Genomic DNA, 23,234 nt, shown 5'->3' on the forward strand with positions numbered 1-23,234 from the left:
AGAAGGCTGTAATCTAATCAAGACTATTATTTTATGAAGTAGTTTGGAATTAAGTAGGAAGTTTCAAAAGAAGACAGCATTGCTCAAACTCCTACCAAGAATGAAACACTTCATCATCAACACTCTTAACCTGTTTGAAGACAGTGCCTTTATCTCTAACTTAGAGACAAGGACACAGCACCAAGTGGCTGACTGAATTGCTTTCAGTGGTGCCATCTAAGAGTAACCAGGACATGGAACCATCTCACCTTTGACCTATTCAAAATGCAACTTTACAGAACGGACCTTGCCTTCAGGATGGTTGACTTAGATTTTTAACTTCACCATGGTGTGAAAGCCATACACATTCAGTAGAACCTGTACCTCAGATTTTGAATTCTGGTCTTTTCTCAGACTAGCAATCTGTAGTAGGACAGTCTCATGATGCTGGGTGGCTGCAGCAAGCTTCAGCACCCAGTCAGCCTGTGATCACAAAGGTAAGCAACCAATATACTTAAAATCATTCTGCACACACAGTATTCAATTATGTGAGATAGCCAACATTTTATTATAAAATAAGCTTTATATTAGGTGCAAACAAATACTGTTCAAGTCCATCTGCATGAGATACCTAGAATAGTCAAATTCATAGTCAGGAAGTACATTGGTAGATGTCAGCATCATGGCAGGTAGGGGAGAATGGGGGATTAGTGGTTAATGGGGATGGAGTTACAGTTTTTGTTGTGTACTCACAAAGCTGTGTCTGACTTTTTTGCAACCCCATGGACCATAACCCACCAGGCTCCTCTGTTCATGGGATTTCCCAGGTGAGGATCCTGGAGTGGGTTGCCATTTCCTTCTCCAGGGGATCTTCCCAACCCAGGGATCACACCCAGGTCTCAGTTTAGGAAGGTGAAAAATTCAGGAGATGGATGATGACAAGAGTCCCCAGACATTGTGAATGTACTTAGTGTCACTGAACTACACAGTTAAATAAAGTTAAAATAGTGTGCTTTATATTATATGATTTTACCACAATTAAAAGCATTTAAATATATATAACATATATTTAAACATATATATAACATATATTTAAATGTTTATATATGTGTGTAAATATAGGCTTTGTGTTAATATGTGTGCAAACATAGCCTTTGTAAAAAGGCTTTGTGTTAGGTGATATTGCCCAACCATAGACTAATATAAGTGTTCTGAGCACATTTCCGGGAGACTGCGCTAAGTTACAGTGTTATATTTCAGTTTATCTGATGACTTCCCCAAGCAGGAAATGTAGGAGGAAACCTCAGTCTTTTTCCTGGTTGCTCTTTCACCTCCTCCCTGACCTGTCCAGCCCGACCATGCCCACCTCTTGGTTTTCTCTCGATCAGATGCAGGGAGGCAGAGGCGGGAAGGGCACAGAGACTCCCAAGCTGCTGACCTGGTTTATGTTGGCTCCCTGCATGTGAGAAAGCTGACTCCATCTCTAGTGGGTACCTTTGTGGACTCTCTGACAACACCTAAGCCTCAGGAGATACTGTTTTCCTCTGGGTGTCTTTTGACTCTCCAGGTTGGTTTCTGCTGATTTGCTCCATAGAAATGCTTCTTCCATTGGCGTCCCATCACCCTTCAAGGAGGTCATCTCAGGAAAAACATAAAATGACTCCAGGTCAGTTCTTTTACATTTGTCTCACAGGAAAGTCCCATGTACTCAGTCGTTCAGTCATTTCTGACTCTTTGCAACCCCATAGACTGTAGCCTGCCAGGCTCCTTTGTCCATAGGATTTCCCAGGCAAGAGTACCGGAGTGGGTTGCCATTTCCTTCTGCAAGAAAGACCCATGCAAGACCTTTAAGCACTTTCTTCTCCATCTGGAAATTTTATTTGGAATTATTTATCTAATATCTTTAAAGATCCCTCACTTAGTAGTTACAAGAAACCTTCTGTGGCATGGGCAAAAGATTGAAAGTGAAGTGAAAATCACTCAGTCATGTCCAACTCTTTGCCACCCTGTGGACTATATAGTCCATGGAATTCTCCAGGCCAGAATACTGGAGTGGGTAGCTGTTCTCTTCTCCAGGGGATCTTCCCAACTCAGGGATCAAACCCAGGTCTTCCACACTACAGGCAGATTCTTTACCAGCTGAGCCACCAGGGAATCCCAAAAATATAGGGGTGGGTAGCGTATCCCTCCTCTAGCATATCTTTCTGACCCAGGAATCAAACCAGGGTCTCCTGCATTGCAGGCAGATTCTTTACCAGCCGAGCCACCAGGGAAGCCCAAAAGACTGAAAGCAGAGTTGAAATCCCTGCTTGGGGACTCCAAGCTTGTCCTGTTTTCTATGGACCATTCTGACCCTGCAAACAACTGCTGCCACCCACTGATGGGACCACAAAGACTCCCCGTAACTGTCACAAAACTTCCCAGCACAGTCTTGGGGGAGGTGGAAAAATATTTAAGGTGTTTTAGATACAAAGGCCAAAATAAGGTTGACATTTTCTGAAATCTGAGTTGTTGGTTGACATAGGGGTTTGATAATCTGAAGGGAAACCCCTCATGACCATAAGACATCAAGACAACCAACAGTTTTGGCAGTGAATACTCCAAGCACAGTTTGATCTAATATAACATTCAGTTGGCTCACCCACAGGGGTTCAGTAACTCTGGTTGTATCATTTCATGAATTATTAGGATTGAAGTATCCGTTAGGATACATATTCCAGCAGAAGTGAATGACAATTCCAACTAGCATACGAGAGACCCAGAACTCAAGATTCACAACTCAGGATGCTTATTCCATGTCTTCATCTTTTTCACTTGACATTTGGCATTATTTACCAGAAATTAAAAAAAGAAAAAAAATCAAGTGATTGTAGATATGTTTTGAGACATTACATTCACAGTAATGAGACTTGATGAAATTCTAAAATGTCATCTACATTTCCATTGAGTTTTGCATTATTAATACTATGCTGCTTTCTTAAGACCCAAGTATAGAAAAAGAGCAGGGGTGATGCTTGTTAGATTCCATTCATATGTCATCTTTCCATTTTTATGCCAAAGCGTCCCAAACTATGCATTCTGCTGTAAAGATAATTTCCCTAGGTATATTGAAAAATGAGTCCAAAGCATCATTTATGTTCAGCATGATGCACTCATATTGCACCATGCTTAGTTAAAAAATAAAGCTTTATGGAAGATTTTTATATTTTGGACTTTTTTCACCTGTTTCCAATCTTTGAAATATTTGCCTCATTAACACTACCATTTTCTGATGAACCAGCTTCTGAGAGCTAGATAGAAACATACAGGGTCAAAATATTGTGTGTTTCACGCAATGGGAAGTGAAGACAATGATCCCTCCATGAGATCCTGAGGTGCCTAGGATGCTCAGAGCAAATACAGCCTTCTCTTCAGAGGGTATCCTTGGAGGAAAGCCAGCATCCAGTCTGGAGAAAAAGGATGAAGGAAACATTTCAGAAAGAGGCTGTGCCAGAGATCACAGTGGGAGAGTTTGGGAATGGGGGAAGGGCATGAGATAGGGCCAGGTTAAGGGGTGTGCAAAGCAGTTAAGGGAAAGAATTCGACCCTGACAGATGATATAGAAGGTGTAAACTTACAATGGTGACAGATGGTTAGGGTTATGAGGCATAATGGGTGAGACCCAAGAACATTTTTCTCCTTAGTAATTTGTATACATTCTATGTAGTTCTGGGAAAATCAACAGAGGCAGAATCATCTCCCTCATTTTCCCCTATACCTAAGCACTTAGGGGGTACTTAGTTCCCAGGGCCCTGGCCCATGTTAACCTAGAATAATTGAAGGTAGTCTTTGATGAGAGAAAGAAATGAGAGGGATCTTCTTTAGTGCAGTCAATCTGGGGGTAGAAAGGAGGCTGGGATTGTGAAAGGGTACAAAGGAGTCTTTAACTGTATTTGCAAGGCTTTTATCTCTCTAAAATAAATCTGATAAAACCAAAAAATAAAAATTGCAGTGCAAATTCAATTGTTTTAAGGTTCTTTCTGGGTTAAATAAATAAATCAGAGCTGGACTGACCTATAATAATTAACCTGTATTAACCTTATCACCCTGGCATTTATCTCATTATTTTATGTAAACTATAAAGGCATGAAGATTTTAACTTACAGGACACCAAAGTTCATTCATCCTTAACACATGATTAAGTACAGTTAGAGCCATGTATTGACTTTTTAACATAATGGTTCAGTTAACCTGGTTCAATTCAGTTCAGTTCAGTTCATTTACTCAGTCGTGTCCAACTCTTTGCAACCCCATGAATAACAGCACGCCAGGCCTCCCTGTCCATCACCAACTCCTGGAGTTCACCCAAACTCATGTTCATCAAGTCGGTGATGCCATCTAGTCATCTCATCCTCTATCATCCCCTTGTCCTCCTGCACCCAATCCCTCCCAGCATCAGGGTCTTTTCCAATGAGTCAACTCTTCGCATGAGGTGGCCCAAGTATTAGAGTTTCAGCTTTAGTCCTTCCAAAGAACACCCAGGACTGATCTCCTTCAGAATGGACTGGTTGGATCTCCTTGCAGTCCAAGGGACTCTCAAGAGTCTTCTCCAACACCATAGTTCAAAAGCATCAATTCTTCAGCACTCGGCTTTCTTCACAGTCTAACTCTCTCATCCATACATGACCACTGGAAAAACCATAGCCTTGACTAGACGGACCTTTGTTGGCAAAGTAATGTCTGGGCTTTTTAATATGCTAACTAACCCTGGTTCAATTAACTTGGTGAAATAAGAGAAAACACAACAACGAGCTGGTTCTCTGTCGAGCCTATTCCTCGTCAGTCTCTGTCACAGGGATGAAATTTAGGATAGAGTTAAATGGTTAAGAATATCCCCTAAGATGTCACTGAATCCATCTTTCCACTAATTCCTGGGGAACAGGAAAAAATCTCTAATTAGTACATCTTTCTTTTCATTTGTTTTGGTTTTTTAATCTTTTTTAATGAAAGGAGAAGGAATAAAGATTAAGAGAATGGAGGAGGGCAGAGAAAGGAAGGGCGGAAAGGAGAAGAGAGAAGTAAAGAGAAGAGATGAGGGGTTTTCTTGGTGATCCAGTGATTAAGGCTCCATGCTCCCAATAAACTTTCAATCTCTGGTCAGGAAACTAAGATTCCTGCATGCCATAGAGCGGAACTAAAATGTAAAACAAAATTTATTGTTTGAGTAAATAAATAAATGTGTGTGTGCTTTTTTTTTAAATAAAGAGAAGATGAGAGGAAGGGAAGGAGGAAGAGTAAAAAGGTGGAAATAGAGCCATAGAGCCTGGAGACAGGGAAAGAAAAGGGGAGGGGAGGAGACTGCAAGGGAGGAAGAGGAGGAAGAAAGTAGAAAGTAAAACTTGGAAAGGATATTACTTCCTTAGAAAGTGACCAGAGAAATGATGCTGCAAAACCCACCATACCCTTGATTAAAAGAGGTCCCATCATTTAACAGAGCTTTGTTTTTCTTTTAATAAAAAGTTTAAAGATGAGTTGCTAGTACCTGAAGTCAACATGGAACAACAGACTGGTTCCAAATAGGAAAAGGAGTACATCAAGGCTGTATATTGTCACCCTGCTTATTTAACTTATATGCAGAGTACATCATGAGAAATGCTGGGCTGGAAGAAGCACAAACTGGAATCAAGACTGCCGGGAAAAATATCAATAACCCCAGATATGCAGATGACACCACCCTTATGGCAGAAAGTGAAGAGGAACTAAAAAGCCTCTTGATGAAAGTGAAAGAGGAAAGTGAAAAAGGTGGCTTAAAGCTCAACATTCAGAAAACGAAGATCATGGCATCTGATCCCATCACTTCATGGGAAATAGATGGGGAAAGAGTGGAAACAATGTCAGACTTTATTTTGGGGGGCTCCAAAATCACTGCAGATGGTGACTGCAGCCATGAAATTAAAAGACACTTACTCCTTGGAAGAAAAGTTATGACCAACCTAGATAGCATATTGAAAATCAGAGACATTACTTTGCCAGCAAAGGTCCATCTAGTCAAGGCTATGGTTTTTCCAGTGGTCATGTATGGATGTGAGAGTTGGACTGTGAAGAAAGCTGAGCGCCAAAGAATTGATGCTTTTGAACTGTGATGTTGGAGAATACTTTTGAGAGTCCCTTGGACTGCAAGGAGATCCAACCAGTCCATCCTGAAGGAGATCAGCTCTGGGTGTTCTTTGAAGGGAATGATGCTAAAGCTGAAACTCCAGTATTTTGGCCACCTCATGCGAAGAGTTGACTCATTGGAAAAAACTCTGATGCTGGGAGGGATTGGGGGCAGGAGGACAAGGGGACGACAGAAGATGAGATGGTTGGATGGCATCACCGACTCAATGGACGTTAGTTTGAGTGAACTCCGGGAGTTGGTGATGGACAGGGAGGCCTGACGTGCTGTGGTTCATGGGGTCACAAAGAGTCGGACACGACTGAGCAACTGAACTGAACTGAAGTCAACAAAAATTAGCACAGTCTCTACTTGTGGCATTTAATTTGGTAAAAAAAAAAGAGAGAGAGAGAGACAGACAGACAGAGTTGGACAAAATTAAATAGGTCAAGCGAGTAGTTCAAAATGATAGCTTTATAGCAAATGTATATTCCCTAACAACTTGTGTTACATACATTGGCACATTTTTAGGGCTTCACAGGGAAGTTCTCTAATGCTTCATGCCATGTATAGAACCTTATTTCCTACTCCAATCATTTTTTATTCATTTTCTGTGAGGTTTGTGTTAGAAACACCTTAATTGTTAAGCATTATAATAAGCCACCTGAAAAGACAAATTGTATTAGCATAAACAAATGTTTTAGGGAAAAATTTTTCTCCAATTCACGCAATCTAAAAAAGAATACAAAGTTTGTAGAAAATACAAGGCATAACTGGCCAAAAAATTATGTCATATAGTTTCTTAGGTTCTTATTTATCTATTTTTTATTGTGTTGGGTCTTCGTTGCTGTGCGGGCTTTTCTCTGGTGTCAGCGTTTGAGGGCTACTCTTCATGGCAGTGTGTGAGCTTCTCATTGTGGTGACTTCTCTTGTTGGGGAGCTGGGTCTCTAGGGTGCCCTAGCTTCCGTAATTGGCGCTCCCGGGCTCGCGACCACAGGCTCAACAGTGGTGGCACACAGGCTTAGCTGACCAGGAGCACGTAGGATCTTTCCAGACCAGGGATCAAACCCGTGTCTTCTGCACTGGTAGGTGGATTCTTCGCCACTGAGCCACCAGGGAAGCCCCCTAAAATTACATTTTCAGTTAAACTTTCCAACTGCTTTTATTTGTAATTTAAAATGTTACTTTCCCTTGTCATAAGAACAATGCATTCTCATCACAGAATATGCAGATTAACGAGAAGAAAACTATCCATAACCCTAGCCACTCAGAGGCCCCACCATCAAAAGTCAAAACGTGTCTTAACATCCCAATAATTATTTTCACACAAAAAATATCTAACCAGTTCACTTGGCCCCTAGCTATGTATATACAATGAATGCCAGCAACAGTGTTACCCACTAGAAATTTGTAAATTGTCTTCTGATTTCCTTTTCAATTTATAATTTCATGCGATTCCTGGAAATACCAGTTGGTTCTGACTCCCATCTGGAAGCCTGCCTTCACAGTATGTAGAGCTGTCAGTGATTTAACCAGCTCCCTGCTGGACACTGCCTGCTCCTGAACCAGCTCAGGGTGCTGCTACAGGTGCTGTATCTCTAGGAAGATTTAAACTTTCACTTAATTAGTTATTCTTAACCTTTATCAATTTCATTGTAGTATCCAGTAGCAAAGATTCTTTGGGTAGGAGGGGAAAACCTCAAGATGTGTTTTTGTATTAATCCAAGAGATGAACAGAAGGCACTCTACCGTGGATCCAAGAACCAAAAATGAAGCAAGAAATGCAGATATGAGGAACTGACAATAAAGCCAAGAATAGAAACGAAGTAAACATAATAAGGGTGCGCCCAATGAAGGCCAAACTGTGCTTTGAGTACTGTGTGTTGAAAGAAGATCCTGAATAATCCCCCATAGACAGTTTATTTCTCATAGAGATAAATAACATTAGTAAAACTGAATGAATAACAAAACTACATAGTAAAGTCTGCTTGTGAAGGCATGAGTGCATTTTGCAAGACTAGGAAAAGGAATGGAACTAAAAAGGGGCTTCCAACATCCAAGAACCTAGGCAAGCTTTCAAACTCAGTTTCAATAGAAAGCTAGGAATTACATACTGCCATTCATTCACTCATCATAACTTCTACTTTTCAAGTATATGACTATCTTGTGAGATAGTTCTGAAAGTACTTGGCTTCCAATCAAGAAAGTGTTTTACTCTTTTACTCTACAACATTAGCCAGGTGAGTGACAATCAGTGGAGAATCTTTTTATATCTAAACTTACAGCAATACATGTTCTAACAATCCCACTTCTGCCTGTATATCAAAAAGAAATGAAAACAGTATCTCAAATAGGTATCTACATGCCCATGTTTATTTCAGTATTGTTCACAATGGTCAGGATACAGAAAGAAGGTAGGTGCCCAAAACGATGAAGGAATAAAGATGTGAGATTGGTCAATAGATAGATAGATAAAGAAATATTATTCAGCCATTATAAAGAATGGTATCTTCTTATTTGCAATAACATAGATGATGTTGATAGATGAAACTTCAGGGCATTAGTGAAGTGAAAAAGTCAGACCAAAAATACAAATACTGCATAATATCACTTATATGTAAAACCTAAAAAAGGCAAACTAGCCTGATCAAACAATGGCACAAGTCATTTTTACATCATACACATTTTTCTCTCCCACACTGGAATATTATCCCTATAAGGCAAATAGCAAATTTTCATTTCCCTCACAGTATTTTGCAAAGAATTTGCCAAAAGGTAGACTAATATTAGGGAATGTCCAATAAAATGAAACCACTTACTCTTTTACAAAAGCTAAGGGTATGAGGAAATGTCAGCTATTCACTAGAGAGAAAACTGAAATCTCCATAATAAAAGCATGAAGTAACCTGTACTGAAACATCCTAATGAGCTTTAAATCATCAAAGCCATCCTATCTTTATTTTTCTTTCAAGACAGAACTTGCAAAGCACTTGCAGAATTGAATAGACTTTTATTTATTAATATTTGCCTCTTCATTGTTGGGTGAAATGTGAATTTCTAGTGGTAGGTTTCATTGATTTCTGTCAAACTGGACAAAAATTAATAGAGTTAGTCTATCCTTTCAGGAAGAAAATTAAGAAAGCTGTTGTATCAAGCTGCCTCCTTTATCAGCCAGATATTGAAAAAATATTATTCCCCATTAACAGCTAAAAACAATAAGATGTGCATCTCAAAATTCAAGCCGTATGGCTTAGGCCACTAGTGAGAAGGCTTTTATAAAGGAGGGAAGTAAAAATAACTCTCATTTATTGGCTATTTCTAAGTAGTCTGGAATGCCAAAGGATGTCCATCAACCAACTCCAGACAATTGCTGTGGTTCACAAATGATCTCCTGGAATTTCAGGTGTGACATTTCAGAAGACAACTGCTGAAAGACAGCAACAGTGCAGGAACTAATCAAAGGTAGCTAATGAGGGAAGTAAGTCACCCAGCAGAATGAAGGACTCCCAGCCTAGTGGTAGACTCAAGTCTACATACCACTTCTGCCAGTCAAAGAACAGAAGTACAATTCAGAGGAAAATCCAAAGATAGTAAGCTATTAAAAGAGGCTCATTGTAATGTTATTGTTGTTGTTTAGTCGCTAAGTCCTATCCAACTCTTTACAACCCCATGGTCTGCAGCCTGCCAGGCTCCTCTGCCCACAGGATTCTCTAGGCAAGAATACTAGAGGGAGTTTCCATTCCCTTCTCCAGGGGATCTTCCTGACCCAGGGATCAAACTCACGTCTCCTGTATTGGCAGGCAGATTCTTTACCTCTGAGCCAACAGGAAAGCCATGTTGGGGATTGAATGAATCAACTTAAGAGGGAAAAGATACCTGGGCATTGTGTAAGGAATCTCAAAATGATACTAAGGTCATCCAAAAATAACCTCAGCAGAAGCATTCCATGCCAACCCCTGACTCAGCTTGACACTGACACCTGGGGTCAGTATCCAAGGTTCAAGCATGGAGAACTGAGCCGGACAAGTGGTTGTAGCCAAAGCTTTGAGTGTTTGCTCCTGATAGCACCATAGGAACCAGTGGACTGCATGTGGCCATGTGGTGAGTTATGCACACTCTGGTTATTCTGAATACAACCAATGGAAACAAAACATCCTCTGGACTCTGTTCTCCAACCAGAGAAAAACAGTATCTGATACGCAGCTGAGGTCAGGACATACATAATTCTGAAAATAATGCTGCAAATTCAGGTAAGTAGCAGAGTCAGAAGTTCTCAGAAAAAAATGTTCCTCCATGCAAAACTTTGATCCTTGAAAAACTGTAGTTTCCTAACTTTTCCAGTTTCCTGTGTTTATTATAGGAAAAGCCTGTAACAAGGTACCAGGATTCTCTTAAAACACATTATAAAAGGGAAAGCAGACCAGAAAATTTCATCAGAAGAGTCACAGAGGGGTTTCATGGAGTCATCTCCCACCAAAGGATAGCCCAGACTTCTCCAAGTCTAGCATCAGGATTTTTTTCAATTCTGAGGACACTTTCTCTTTATTTTTTTTAATCGCAGTATAATTACTTTATAAGGTTGCATTAGTTTCTGCTGTGCAACATGAATCAACCTTATGTATACATATATCCCCTGCCTCTCATGTCTCCCTGCCACTCCCCATCCCACCCCTCGTCATCACAGAGCACCGAGCTGAGCTCACTGTGCTATACGCCAGCTTCCCACTAGCTGCCTATTTCACACACAGTGGTGTGAATATGCCAGAGGCGCTCTCCCAGTTTGTCCCACCCTTTCCTCCCCCGGCCCTGTGTCCCCAAGTCTGCTCTCTATGTCTGCATCTCTATTCCTGACCCCAAACATATTCTTCAGTACCCTTTTATCTCTCAGTGCTTTCTTCCAGGTCAAATATATGTGAAAGTGGTGCCTATGGTTAATAAACTGGATATTTGAAAGCTACTAAGAGAGGTCTTCAAAGTTCTCATGACCCAAATAATAATTTTGTAATTACGTGTGGTGATGGATCTCGGCTTGCTGCAGTGATTATTTCACAATATATGCATACAGCAAATCGTCATGTTGTACAATGAAAACATAAATATTATGTGTAAATTATCTCAATTAAAAAAAATCTGTGATGACTTACAGCAGCTTGTTCATGTGGAAGCCTTCTTCTCCCCTTCCCTCTCTGTAAACTTCAAGAGGAGAGTTTAGAGTCATCAACTCTATTAGACACAAATGCTATGCATTTTCTCATTATATGTATATCTCCTGCCTCCTGACCCCTGCTTGGAGCCAACTGATCCTTCAAGGTTTATTACCACCAGCAGTCTGGACCATCAGCCTTGGTTAGAGTGTGTAGCTCCTGTCTCTGCTTTCAAAATTCAAACAGCAAAGCTTAGGTTAGGCCATTGATGATATGTAAGTTGTAGAAAGCAGGGAAATATAAAGAATGCAGCCTTAAAGGATGGAATTTGACATTCTTAGTGACCACAGGCAGAAATGATTAATGTAACCCCAAAGTACAGAGACCCAGGTTTAATCCCTGGGTCAGGAAGGTTCCCTGGAAAAGGGAATGGTTACCCATTCCAGTATGGAGTGGAGAATTCCTGGAGAATTCCGTGAACAGAAGAGCCTGGCAGGTTACAGTCCATGGGGTTGCAAACAGCCAAATGTGACTGTGCATCTAACACACACAAAGTACAGGGAAATCAACTCTGAATATTCATTGGAAGGATTAATGCTGAAGCTCCAATACTTTGGCCACCTGATGTGAAGAGACAACTCATTGGGAAAGACCCTGATGCTGAGAAAGATTGAGGGCAGTAGGAGAATGGGACAGCAGAGGATGAGATGGTTGGATGGCATCTCTGACTCAATGGACATGAGTTTGAACAAGCTCCAGGAGTTGGTGAAGGACAAGGAAGGCTGGCATGCTGTAGTCCATGGGGATTGCAAAGAGTCAGACATGACTGAGCAACTGAACAACAATGAACAAAGAACCGAGAACTTAGCTCTTTGTGGACTGAACTCTGAGTGATGGTCAACATGAGACAGGAGGGAGCCAAACCCCCACCCCTCCATGGACTGCTCTGTTAATATGACTTCTTTGTCTTCCCCTGTGCTGAAGAGATGCACCAGGGTGCCCAGCAGTGTCTTTGCCCAGCCCTTTGGGATGGAGTCACTGGTTTCATAAAGCATCCTTGCACACTTTTGCCTACCCTTTTCCTCACTCTTACTGCCTTAGAGTTGCATCTCCCAGATAATACATTCGTACTTTAAATCTCTGCCTCAGATTCTCTTTCCTAAGACACTAAGGTTAGGGCTGAATTTAAGACGTTTCATCTAAACTCGATTTTTTAATTATTTCATTCATTTATGATATAGATTTAAAATATAAGTAAGTTCAAATTAAATGTGTTAGGTCCTTGACTAAATATTGAGATATGTACAAGCTCATAAATTTTAAATTAAGAATGTATTCTTCACAATTTTTATAGTTAGCTACCCTCCTTCAAGACTCCAAATAGTGATAATAAAAACATTACTCTAGAAAAATATGTGATATGGTTAAAATCAATGGTCTATGAAACTCTGGGATGAATATCCAAATATTTGTCAACACTTATTACTTATCCTCTTCATCCGCATTGTAAAAATAAATATTAGGTGACAAGTAAAATTCCCATTACAATGAACTTCATGGTCTAGACAAATTGATTTCTTGTGGCTCACAACCTGCACATTTCTCAAGTGGCTGAATTCATATCCTCAGGCAGCTAGAAACAAAATAATTATGTCCAAACTCTCAAAAATGAATTAGCAAATATAAGCAAGTTCTCCAAACACAGCTAAGAAAATGAAAGATAACACGAATTCTCCAAGCAAGTAGTTCTTTGTACAGATCACATAATTTCTTTTGGAGGGTGATCAGGATATATGAGAAGGAAAGGGATGATGAGAATCAGGAGTGAGTTGAGCCCTGAGGGTTCAGAGATAAATAAGATATTGTCCCTCCTGCTTTTGGTGAACTCACAGTCCAATAAATGAGGAGACAAGTTAGAATTCACTGCAGAAGATATTATGAGAGTAGTATATTTCATGTTTCAGAAGCAGAGCTGACGGTGGCTAATTTAACCTGAAGCAGGTCAAAGATACTAATAGACTTTCTAGTTAACAAGTTTCTGCTCACTGAAATAGGAATTGGTTTGAGGAGGGAAAGTAATCAGTTTGGTTTGGGACTTGCTGAATTTGAGGTAAGACATTCAGGTAGAGATGATCTGGACACAGATGAAAAATTAAACCCAAAGTTCAAGAGATACATGCAGTCTCAAAAAGATGTGAGAGGCAAGAAGGCACAGCTTATAGTTAAATGCAGGCATGAGGAGGTCAGGGAGTAAGGGGGTAGATTTAAAGGAGATACAAAGCCCAGTTTTGGAGTCCCAGGGACCACAGATATTTAGGATGCAAAGGAAACTGTAGAAAAGAAACAAGAAAAAGCAGTCCAAAATTAGGAGGAAAAGCCAAAAATTATCTCGGATAAACGTTAGGAAATTTCAAGGAGAAAAGTTACCATTGGATTAGACAGCCGATCATGCTGAGAGGGCTTTTTCTGGAGAAGGATTGACTGATGCCAAGTTGAAATGAGTTGAAGATAGAAAGGGAGCAGAAAGATTGATGAGACATTAGCATCCAACACTGACTGGTACTGCACCATTACATTGGGTCAAAAAGAGTGAATTGCATAAAATACAATTGCTGTATGTGTGACAGCTTTTCAAAACCCTTTTTGGGGTCTGCATTATCCAAATGCATCTGGTCCCACCTTCCATTTATAGGCTCCAACATAAACATCTTTAGGGGACCACTCTGGTGTCTGTGGCTCACTGGGATTCATGCAATTGTTAGGTCCCTTTTCATAGGTCTGTTGCAGGGAGACTGTGCTAGAGAAAAAGACATGGGTACACACATTCTGCCTCCGTTCCCCATGAGAGTAGTCTGCTCTTTCCTTCTTTGCCCCACATTCACCTCCAGAAGTTAGCTGTCACCACACTTTCCCTTCCCACAGTTCTTAATCCCATTCATCTTACTGTAGGATGCTGAGAGGGTCACAGGCAAAAGGAAATAGCAGCTATAAGACAGAGAAGGATATAGGTCTTTGTTGGACAGAACAAAGGAGTGAGTCATTATTTAAACACAGATTTTTAACCTCTGGCTTCATCTCAGTTTCTTTTCAGCTTTAGTCTCTCCTCTATCATGTAATGGCACATCATCAGGTTCCTTGATTTAGTGAGTAGCTATTGCTTGGATAGGAAAGAGAGGCTCCGTACATTATGTGATTGTCCTTGTGCAGAAACTGTGCCTGTCATGTTTCTTCTGCTTTCAGATCCATTTCCCTCTCTTTCTCGAAACTGCATTTCCACATCTCCCCCTTGTCACCTGGATTTTTACAAAGGTTCAACCAGTCAGAAGGAAATGACAACCCACTCCAATATTCTTGCCTGGAGAATCCCAGGGACAGAGGAGCCTGGCAGTCTGCAGTCCATGCGGTTGCAAAGTGAAGTCACTCAGTCGTGTCCGACCCTCAGCGACCCCATGGACTGCAGCCTTCCAGGCTCCTCCATCCATGGGATTTTCCAGGCAAGAGTACTAGAGTGGGGTGCCATTGCCTTCTCCAGAGGTCGTAAAGCAGAGTAACACCTTTAAAAGCTCTAATATATTTTTCTGGGTCCTCTAAATAGTCTCCCAGATCCTCCTTGATTCTTTGTATTTCTTGATAAGAAAAAGGCTTATTAACTCTCACAGACTGATTATTTTTCCTGGTGGGTGTTTCATAAAGAGGCAACAGCTTGTGTGGCTGTTCCTCAGTCTCTCTGGCTGCTCTGTGCATATGATCCCAGGGATAGATTGGAGAAATCTGTTTTTCTTTTTCTCTTTGTCTCCTGTCCTCCATCTCATCTCTTACTTTGACGGTCTGAGTTTCTACTGAAACCAGAGTAGTCTGAGGACGTTCTGAGACAGGAGTTGTTTGGACCTCCACGTGAGCAGTTTGAATCCCAGTTTGGATTTCCACTGAGACCGAGGCAACCCTTCTGAGGGGGGTTCTCTGGCTTTCAGTTTGCTCAGCTTGGAGCCCCAGGTACAGGGGCCAGGTAGGAAGGCAGGAGGGAGTTGAAGGTTTCACGCCCAAATCTATACCCTTAGGACACAAGTCTGGCGTATTTCTCAGAGAGAAAAAGGGTAACACATATGCTGCTACTGCTGCTGCTAAGTCACTTAAGTTGTGTCTGACTCTGTGAGACTCCATAGTTCTACCCATTTCCCTTGTTCCTCACAGAGCCCGTCTAACTGTAGAGCAGTATTATACTTACGAGACCCTCCAACTGGCCACCGTTCACCATCCTCCAATGGATACCTTGGCCATGCAGTATCACATAGGAAGATCAGGTGTGTCTTCTTTAAGCCCTGGGGATCAAATCTATCCCAGTTTTTCAGGATACAGTTCAAAGGAGTGAGGCTCCCATCTGTAAGAGAGGAAAAAAGCGACCAGCGCCATTTTTCTACCAGAGGCGTCCCTCCCTGCTCTAGGTGGGGGTGTAGACAGACTTTACACCAAAAGCTTTTCCTTCCTGGTCAGACTTAGTCTGTCCCTTACCGACGGAGGCGCCGTCCGCGTCCCTCCTGGTTCTACCTCTGAGATGGGGTGGGGATGTACCAGGGGTAGACCTGATAGCATCCCTACTTGACGTCCAGCTCTTCACCCTTAACCTTGCTTGCCTCTGAAGCCACCAGGGGTGCAATCAGAGTAACCTTCCGGAATGCCTCCCAAGCTAAGACCGCTGCGGAAAGCATTTGTCACCTCAGTGCCTGTGTACGACCCTGAGTATTTCCTGACCACAATAAGACCGACATGAACATAAAACTAAGATGTTCTTTCCAAGCATCAACACACCGGTATAGAGTCGGACACAACTGAGCAACTAAGCATATATATAACTTCTGTCAACAGCTATGGACCAAAATGTTGTGTTTTCCATATTAGATTCTCCTGGAGAAATTCATCAGTTAAAAATAAAAGAAGGACAAATTCCTGACTCCCTACCCACAAGCCTCACTCTAGAATTACTGAGATTAAACTCTCTAGGGGGTAAAGAATTTTTAACCTGATTTTTAAAGAGCACTCCACTCAAAGTGTGAGAGACCCCGCTGAAGAAGATACCTTTAAGATCTTGTAAGCAGAACAAACACCAGCATGATTGAATATACTGGAGTAGAGGGATATATCTTTAAGAAAAGTGGGGAAATTTGCCTGCTATCAGAGATCTCAAGATTTAGAAGAAAACTTTCACAATATATGTTTTTGGATACTCTGCACAGTGGCAATTAGAAGATTTGTTTGCAACAGACCTGGATAAGCCTTCCATTTGAGGGCACCCTTGGGAGGACCCAGTCTCATCCTAGACCAGAAGGGGATTTTCATTTCTATGCATGCTTTATAGTTTAGAATGTAAATGCGCCCTATTTTCTTTTTCCTGCATCTTGGTTTGGTCCCGAAGTAATTTTAACCAACTTTAATTTCCAGTTGGAAGGTTCTGGGACATTAAACAAAACAAAAAAGACTCTTTTAAAAAATATTATTTTATGGAGCTATTTGCTGCACTTATTTTACACACAGCATGATGATTACTTCTCTGGGCTTTTTTTTTTCTTTGTTTAGAGATAACTAGATAAGTAATTTTTAGGAGACAATCACAGACACCCATTACTGATGCCTGGCACATTTAGGGAAGCTTCAAGACTATTTGTAACACCACCGAAGACATTTTCAATAACTGGCACAATTTTGAGATGGAAATTGCTCTTGGTGTTAAATTTTAAAAGCAATTTTGTTTGGAAATATTAGTGCAGTCTACAAAGAAACATCAAATGATACAGCTAAGGGGACTAACAGCCTTTGAAGCTTCAGCAGTAGACTGGAGTTTTCTTGTGCTTTCTGCCTGCCTTCCTTTCTTCTTTTGTTTCTGGTACATAAGTGGGACACAGTACTGAGCAAAAATGGTCATTATCTCTGCTGTTATCCCATGACACAATCAAATATTAAGCAAATAAGTATATTAAAAGGTGAAATTTTAAAGTAAGTACAAATAGGAGAGCATCTGACAAGACACTGGAAAAAATCAGGGGGTCAAATGAGAGTTTTTCAGTGTCTTTGAGATATCCAAGGAGAAAAGCTAAGTAGGTGGTTGATTAGATGGTTAGATGCAGAAGACTGATTGTGGTTAGTACAGGAAGTCCCCAACATACAAACCTTCAAGCTGTGAACTTTCAAAGATGAAAATGTGCACATGGCTCCAGCAAAGAACCAGAGCCTGTGCCATCAACCGTCAGGCATGAGTGACATTGCAGCTTGCTCTCCATCTCCCATTGCTGAACATCCTTCAGCTCTACCACCTCCCACCTCCTCTCCCTCCTCCAGTCAGTGACTTTTCTTGCCTGTTCATTCTATGCCAGCCCTTGTATGCCAGCTGTTATACTGTACTCCTGTACTTTCCAAGGTATTCTACTGCATGATTAAAAATGTTTTCTTTACTTTTGAGGCTTGTTTTTTAAGTATTATTTGTGTGAAATGCATTATAAACCTATTACAATACAGTGCTATACAGCCAATTGTGTGAGTTGGGTACCAAGGCTAACTTTTTTGGACTTAGAAACAAGTTGGACTTATGAATGCACTCTTGGAATGGAACTCATTCATATGGAGGGAACTTACTATAGATTGATCACAGGCTAGAACTACATTGGTTAACAGTTTTTTTCTTTATACCATCATATGAAATGGCCTGGATGTAATGTGTTCTTCTAAGTGTGTGTGTGCTAAGTCACTTCAGTCATGTCTGACTCTGTGATCCCAGACCTGTGTCTCTTTCATCTCCTGCATTGGCAGGCAGTTTCCTTACCACTAGTGCCACCTGGGAAGCCAATTCATGAGACACAGAGATGCAGGTTTGATCCCTGGGTTGAGAGGTTTCCTGGAGGAGGGCATGGCAATCCACTCCAGTATTCCTGGAGAATCCTGTAGACAGAGGAGCCTGGCAAGCTACAGTCCATAGGTTCTCAAAGAGTTGGACAAGACTGAAGCAATTTAGCATGCACACATGTGTGTGTGTGAATATAATATCCAAACATTATTTATTAGTTGGTAATGGGACATAAAAATACTAAAAATTTTAACCAAGACAGACTCATAATTTGAAACAGGTAAGAAACTGCATCAAACTTTAAGGAATTTAGATATTGAGACGAGCATTTAAATAAAACTGGATCATTTCCCCCATACACTTTTTCTCTCTTGCTGCCCTCTACCCCTTGTTGTTATTATATTTCAAAAAGCTATCATTATTACCATAAACTGCCCAGCCTGTGTCTTGTTAGTTAGAAGGCTTACAGAAAAGGTGACTAGCAGTTTTCAAATTTTCTAATACCTCCTATTTCATTTCAAAGTAACCTGAGGGAAAAAAGGGGGAGAAACCTCATCATTCTATGCCCTAGTCACTTTGGGCTGCTATAACAAGCTATCACAGACTAGGTGACTTAAATATTGGACTTTTCCTGGTTTCCCAGTGGTTAGGAATCCACCTGTAGGAATGAGATTTCAATTCCTGGTCTGGGAAGATTCCACTAACCACAGAGCAATGAAGCCCAGGCACCACAGCTACTGAGCCCATGAGCTGTGACTCCTGAAGCCTGCATGTCTAGAGTCTGTGCTCCAAAACCAAAGAAGCCGCCATAATGAGAGGCCCACTCACTGCAACTAGCGTAGCCCCTGCTTGCTGCAGTGAGAGAAAGCCCAGGTGCAACAGTGAAGACCCAGCCCAGCCAGAAAATTAAATAAACAAATACAACTATTAAAAAAAAGCATAAATACGTAAATACTTATTCCTCACAATTACGGAGACTGCAAGTCCAACATCAAGGCACTGGTCGTTGGTGTCTGATGAGAGCCCAGTTCCTTCATAGATTCATAAGCCACTATGTTCTCAATGGTAGAAGGAGGCTCCCTAAGGTCTCATTTTAAGGATTCTAATTCCATTCATGAGGGCAGAGCCCAACCTCCTAATATTGATGCTATCACATTGGAGGTTAGGATTTCAACATATGAACTTTGAAGGAAGACAAATGTTTAGTTTATAACACTCTGTATATAACTGAATTGAAATGAAGAAATAAATATATGTGAGTCATTTATATGATCAACATCAATGAGTAGCCAGCAAAAGAAGAATAAACTATTAGAAATGGATCTAAACGTATTAAATGCCACTGTCATCACAGATATAATCCATTGTTAAGGAAAATCTCTTGATCACAGATAGAAAATGAAAATATGCTTCCTTTTTTTGCTAGAATATTTAAATACCAGCTCTCTGGTGATTATATGCTCCCAAAGATTTTAAGAAGTCAAATTTTTCTGAAAGTAAACAAGGCAGAAGTCTTTTCTTAAATGATTCTTGAAAATGACAAACTTCATAGTTGTCTCATTTTTCATTGTTCTTTGCTGCATGCCTCCACCTCTTTCTCTTTGTTTCACAATGAAGGATTCACTTTCCCAAAAGTGAGGGAAAAGAAGTTCTTTGAAAAGGCTCATAACCTTTCAGAGTGTGGCTTTGCTCATGTGTCAAACAAGGGCAGCAGGGGCTGGCGTCATGCCTGCTACAGCCAGGGGGCGCTCCAAGCAACTCACATTTATCAAAGTGGCCACCTTCCTGTCACAGGTGAGGAAACTGGGGTTGGACGACCTGCTGGTGAGCACATGGAGAAAGAATGAGGACAAAGTGAAGGTTCAAACCCAAAGACTTCGGAACTAGCATCTGTGTCACTGGCCACCAAGCTGCACTGCCCTGTACAAGCTTGTCAAGCCTACCTTCTAGGATGCTTCTGCAGACCGAGAGGGTAACAGGCAGGAAGGCCAGGGGGTCTCCAAACAGAGGAAATACGCTACAAGTGTCAGACATTTTTTATCTCTCTCTTAAGTGGCAGGAGGAAACAAACTAGTGTTACATTTTTTCCCCTTCTGAATACAAATTTTAAAAGAGGTTTCTCTTAAAATTCTGTGTTGCTGTAATGACACCTGGTTCCACCTGAGCTTAACTTTTCTCAAACCTTGAGCTATCCAATACATTTTTCTTATGGAAATGTTTGTCTTAAGCTGTGTTAATGGGCTATGTATTTACCCCAGACTCTGTCTTCAAGTCAGTTCCACCTAAAGGCTCAGAACCCACTTGACAAAGCAGTATGTTATACATTGTTCTCCTAATCTATGCTAAGGAAACTATATATTTGTATGGAAATCTGCCTTTCTTCAAGGTTCATGTCAGTCATTTTATGGCCCGGGATGACTCACCTGGTGCCAAGATTATCTCAAAATGCATTTTGTGGGTTAGGGGCCTGGTGCCATTCTCTGAGTTTTGAGACATTTTCTTTCTTTAATTAACAGACTGCTAGTAGCTATATACCTGGTTCAGAGGGAACAGAAGCTCAGGCAAAGCAGCAAGCATGAATCTTAAATATTCTGCCTTAAGCATCCTAAAAAAAGGAGTCTCCATTGTTTTTTATAAAATACCAAATTATCATGGCTTCAAAAGAAATACACTTAATGTTGAAATAATTGATTAGTTGGTACTTTCACATGCAAACAGTTAAAATGAATACATAATTAAAATGTTAATATTGTGATGAGGAAAGTAGGAAATGAACATGAAATTTTAAGTAGGTGTCATGGAATACTATTGTTGTCTGCTAAGGCATTTTATTTGAGAAGACAATGGCACCCCACTCCAGTACTCTTGCCTGGAAAATCCCATGGATGGAGGAGCCTGGAAGGCTGCAGTCCATGGGGTCACTGAGGGTCAGACATGACTGAGCGACTTCACTTTCACTTTTCACTTTCATGCATTGGAGAAGGAAATGGCAACCCACTCCAGTGTTCTTGCCTGGAGAATCCCAGGGACGGAGGAGCCTGGTGGGCTGCCGTCCATGGGGTCGCACAGAGTCGGACACGACTGAAGCGACTTAGCAGTAGCAGCTTAGCAGTAGCTGTATAATATCCACTAATGACTAGTGGGGGGGGGGCACTCTTTCTGGCCCCTTCTGATGTCTATGTCAGAAGCTTTCTCTATCTCTTTTATACTTTAATAAAACTTTATTGCACAAAAGTTCTGAGAGATCAAGCCTCTTCTCTGGCCCTGGATTGAATTCTTCTCCTCCAGAGACCAAGAATCCTGGTGTCTTTTGTGGTTCAGCAGCAACCTTTCAAGACCAAGCCAGGCTCATCACATGAAGCACTTAACACATTTTAAAGAGGCTGGTGCACTGGGACGACCCAGAGGGATGGTACGGGGAGGGAGGAGGGTTCAGGATGGGGAACATGTGTATACCTGTGGCAGATTCATGTTGATATATGGCAAAACCAATACAATATTGTAAAGTTAAAAAATAAAATAAAATATATTAAAAAAAAGAGTGATGCAAAAGTAAGTTAACAATTTTGTTGGAGTGAGTGATCCCAGGATGAAAGGGAACATCCAAGTCAGTTACTGGTGATGTTAACCTCAAACTTTCGCTCAAAATTGCCTGACTTGAGATATCAAATAAATTGGAGGGAGGGGGAGAAAAAATTTGCATGTTTCACAGTACCATAAAACACTGCTGCTGACATTATGGCTCACCACAAGTAAAGTCTTGATAATATGAGACAGCTTAAACTTTTGTGTCTGATTAAATCGCCCTGAAAATTATAACTTATTTTTGTGGGTGAGGTCATATTGGCTGATGTGATAAGATTTTTATTTAAACTCCCTTTATATTTTCAGTTTGATACAAGTCACATCTAGTGTATTATCTATCATTTCCTGAGAAATTCTGAAATTTTTTTCCTAATTCATTTGAAATGCCACAGTGACCAAAAGTAATTGTTCCATCTTGAATTTAGGATTATTCTATTATAAAGAAATATAGCAAGCTCATTTATTACTATCCCTTTTAGCATCAATATTTTTAAAGGTATTTCCCATTGCCTTTCATCATTTACTTGTAAATGCAGCAGAGATGAACCACACCCACATAAAATACCATAGGTAACATTCACAGAAATAGAAATGTATGTTACATGGTTAAATATACAAGGATATTATGAAAATTGCAAGACAAAATCAATGTTAGAAATTGTTCTGTAGCAATGTAAAGCATGACATTTTTCACTATCATTATTTTCAAACTTGTAAATAGTTTGATATCCATAAAACATTTATTCATGAGTTTCAGAATTTTTAGTTCTATTCCTTTGTATCATATATTAGAGATATATTTTATTTTCTTCTCAGGAACTCCTTGGCGTTATTGAATTAAACATCATCATCACCACCACCACCACCATCATTGCTATTGTCGCTTAGTAATGTCCAACTCTTTTGTGACCCCATGAACTCTAGCCCACCAGGCTCCTCTGTCCATGGAATTTCCCAGGTGAGAATATTGGAGTGGATTGTCATTTCCTTCTCCAGGGGATCTTCTTGACCCAAGGACTGAACCTGTGTCTCCTACACTGGCAGGTGGATTTTTCACCACTGAGCCATCAGGGAAGCTCAACCATCATCATGGCTAAACAGAAATGTTTCAATGCTAGATTCCACTTTAGGTACTTCACATATATCTCATCAGTCGTCACAGCAACCCTGTGTGGCATACACTGGCATCAACCTTTTCTCACAGATGAGAGCATTGACTTAGGTGGAGGTCTGGTGCCTTGCTCTTCAGGGTCACACAGCTAGACAGTGCTGGAACCAGGATTCAATCTCAGATGGAAGACTCCAGAGCCCAAATATACAATTCCCAATCTATTTTACTATTGTGTGAAGCATATGAACAAAAGGAAACCTGGAATAATGAGAACCAATGTGAAAAACTCACACTTAGAATCAAGAAAAAATGGGCAACAATTCCCCTCCCACAGCACAGGAGTTGACATTTATGCTGCTGCTGCTGCTAAGTCGCTTCAGTTGTGTCCAACTCCATGTGACCCCATAGACAGCAGCCCACCAGGCTCCTCTGTCCCTGGGATTCTCCAG

This window comes from Bison bison, unplaced genomic scaffold (assembly GCF_000754665.1).
Source record: "Bison bison bison isolate TAMUID 2011002044 unplaced genomic scaffold, Bison_UMD1.0 scf7180017864440, whole genome shotgun sequence".
Taxonomy (NCBI): Eukaryota; Metazoa; Chordata; class Mammalia; order Artiodactyla; family Bovidae; genus Bison; species Bison bison.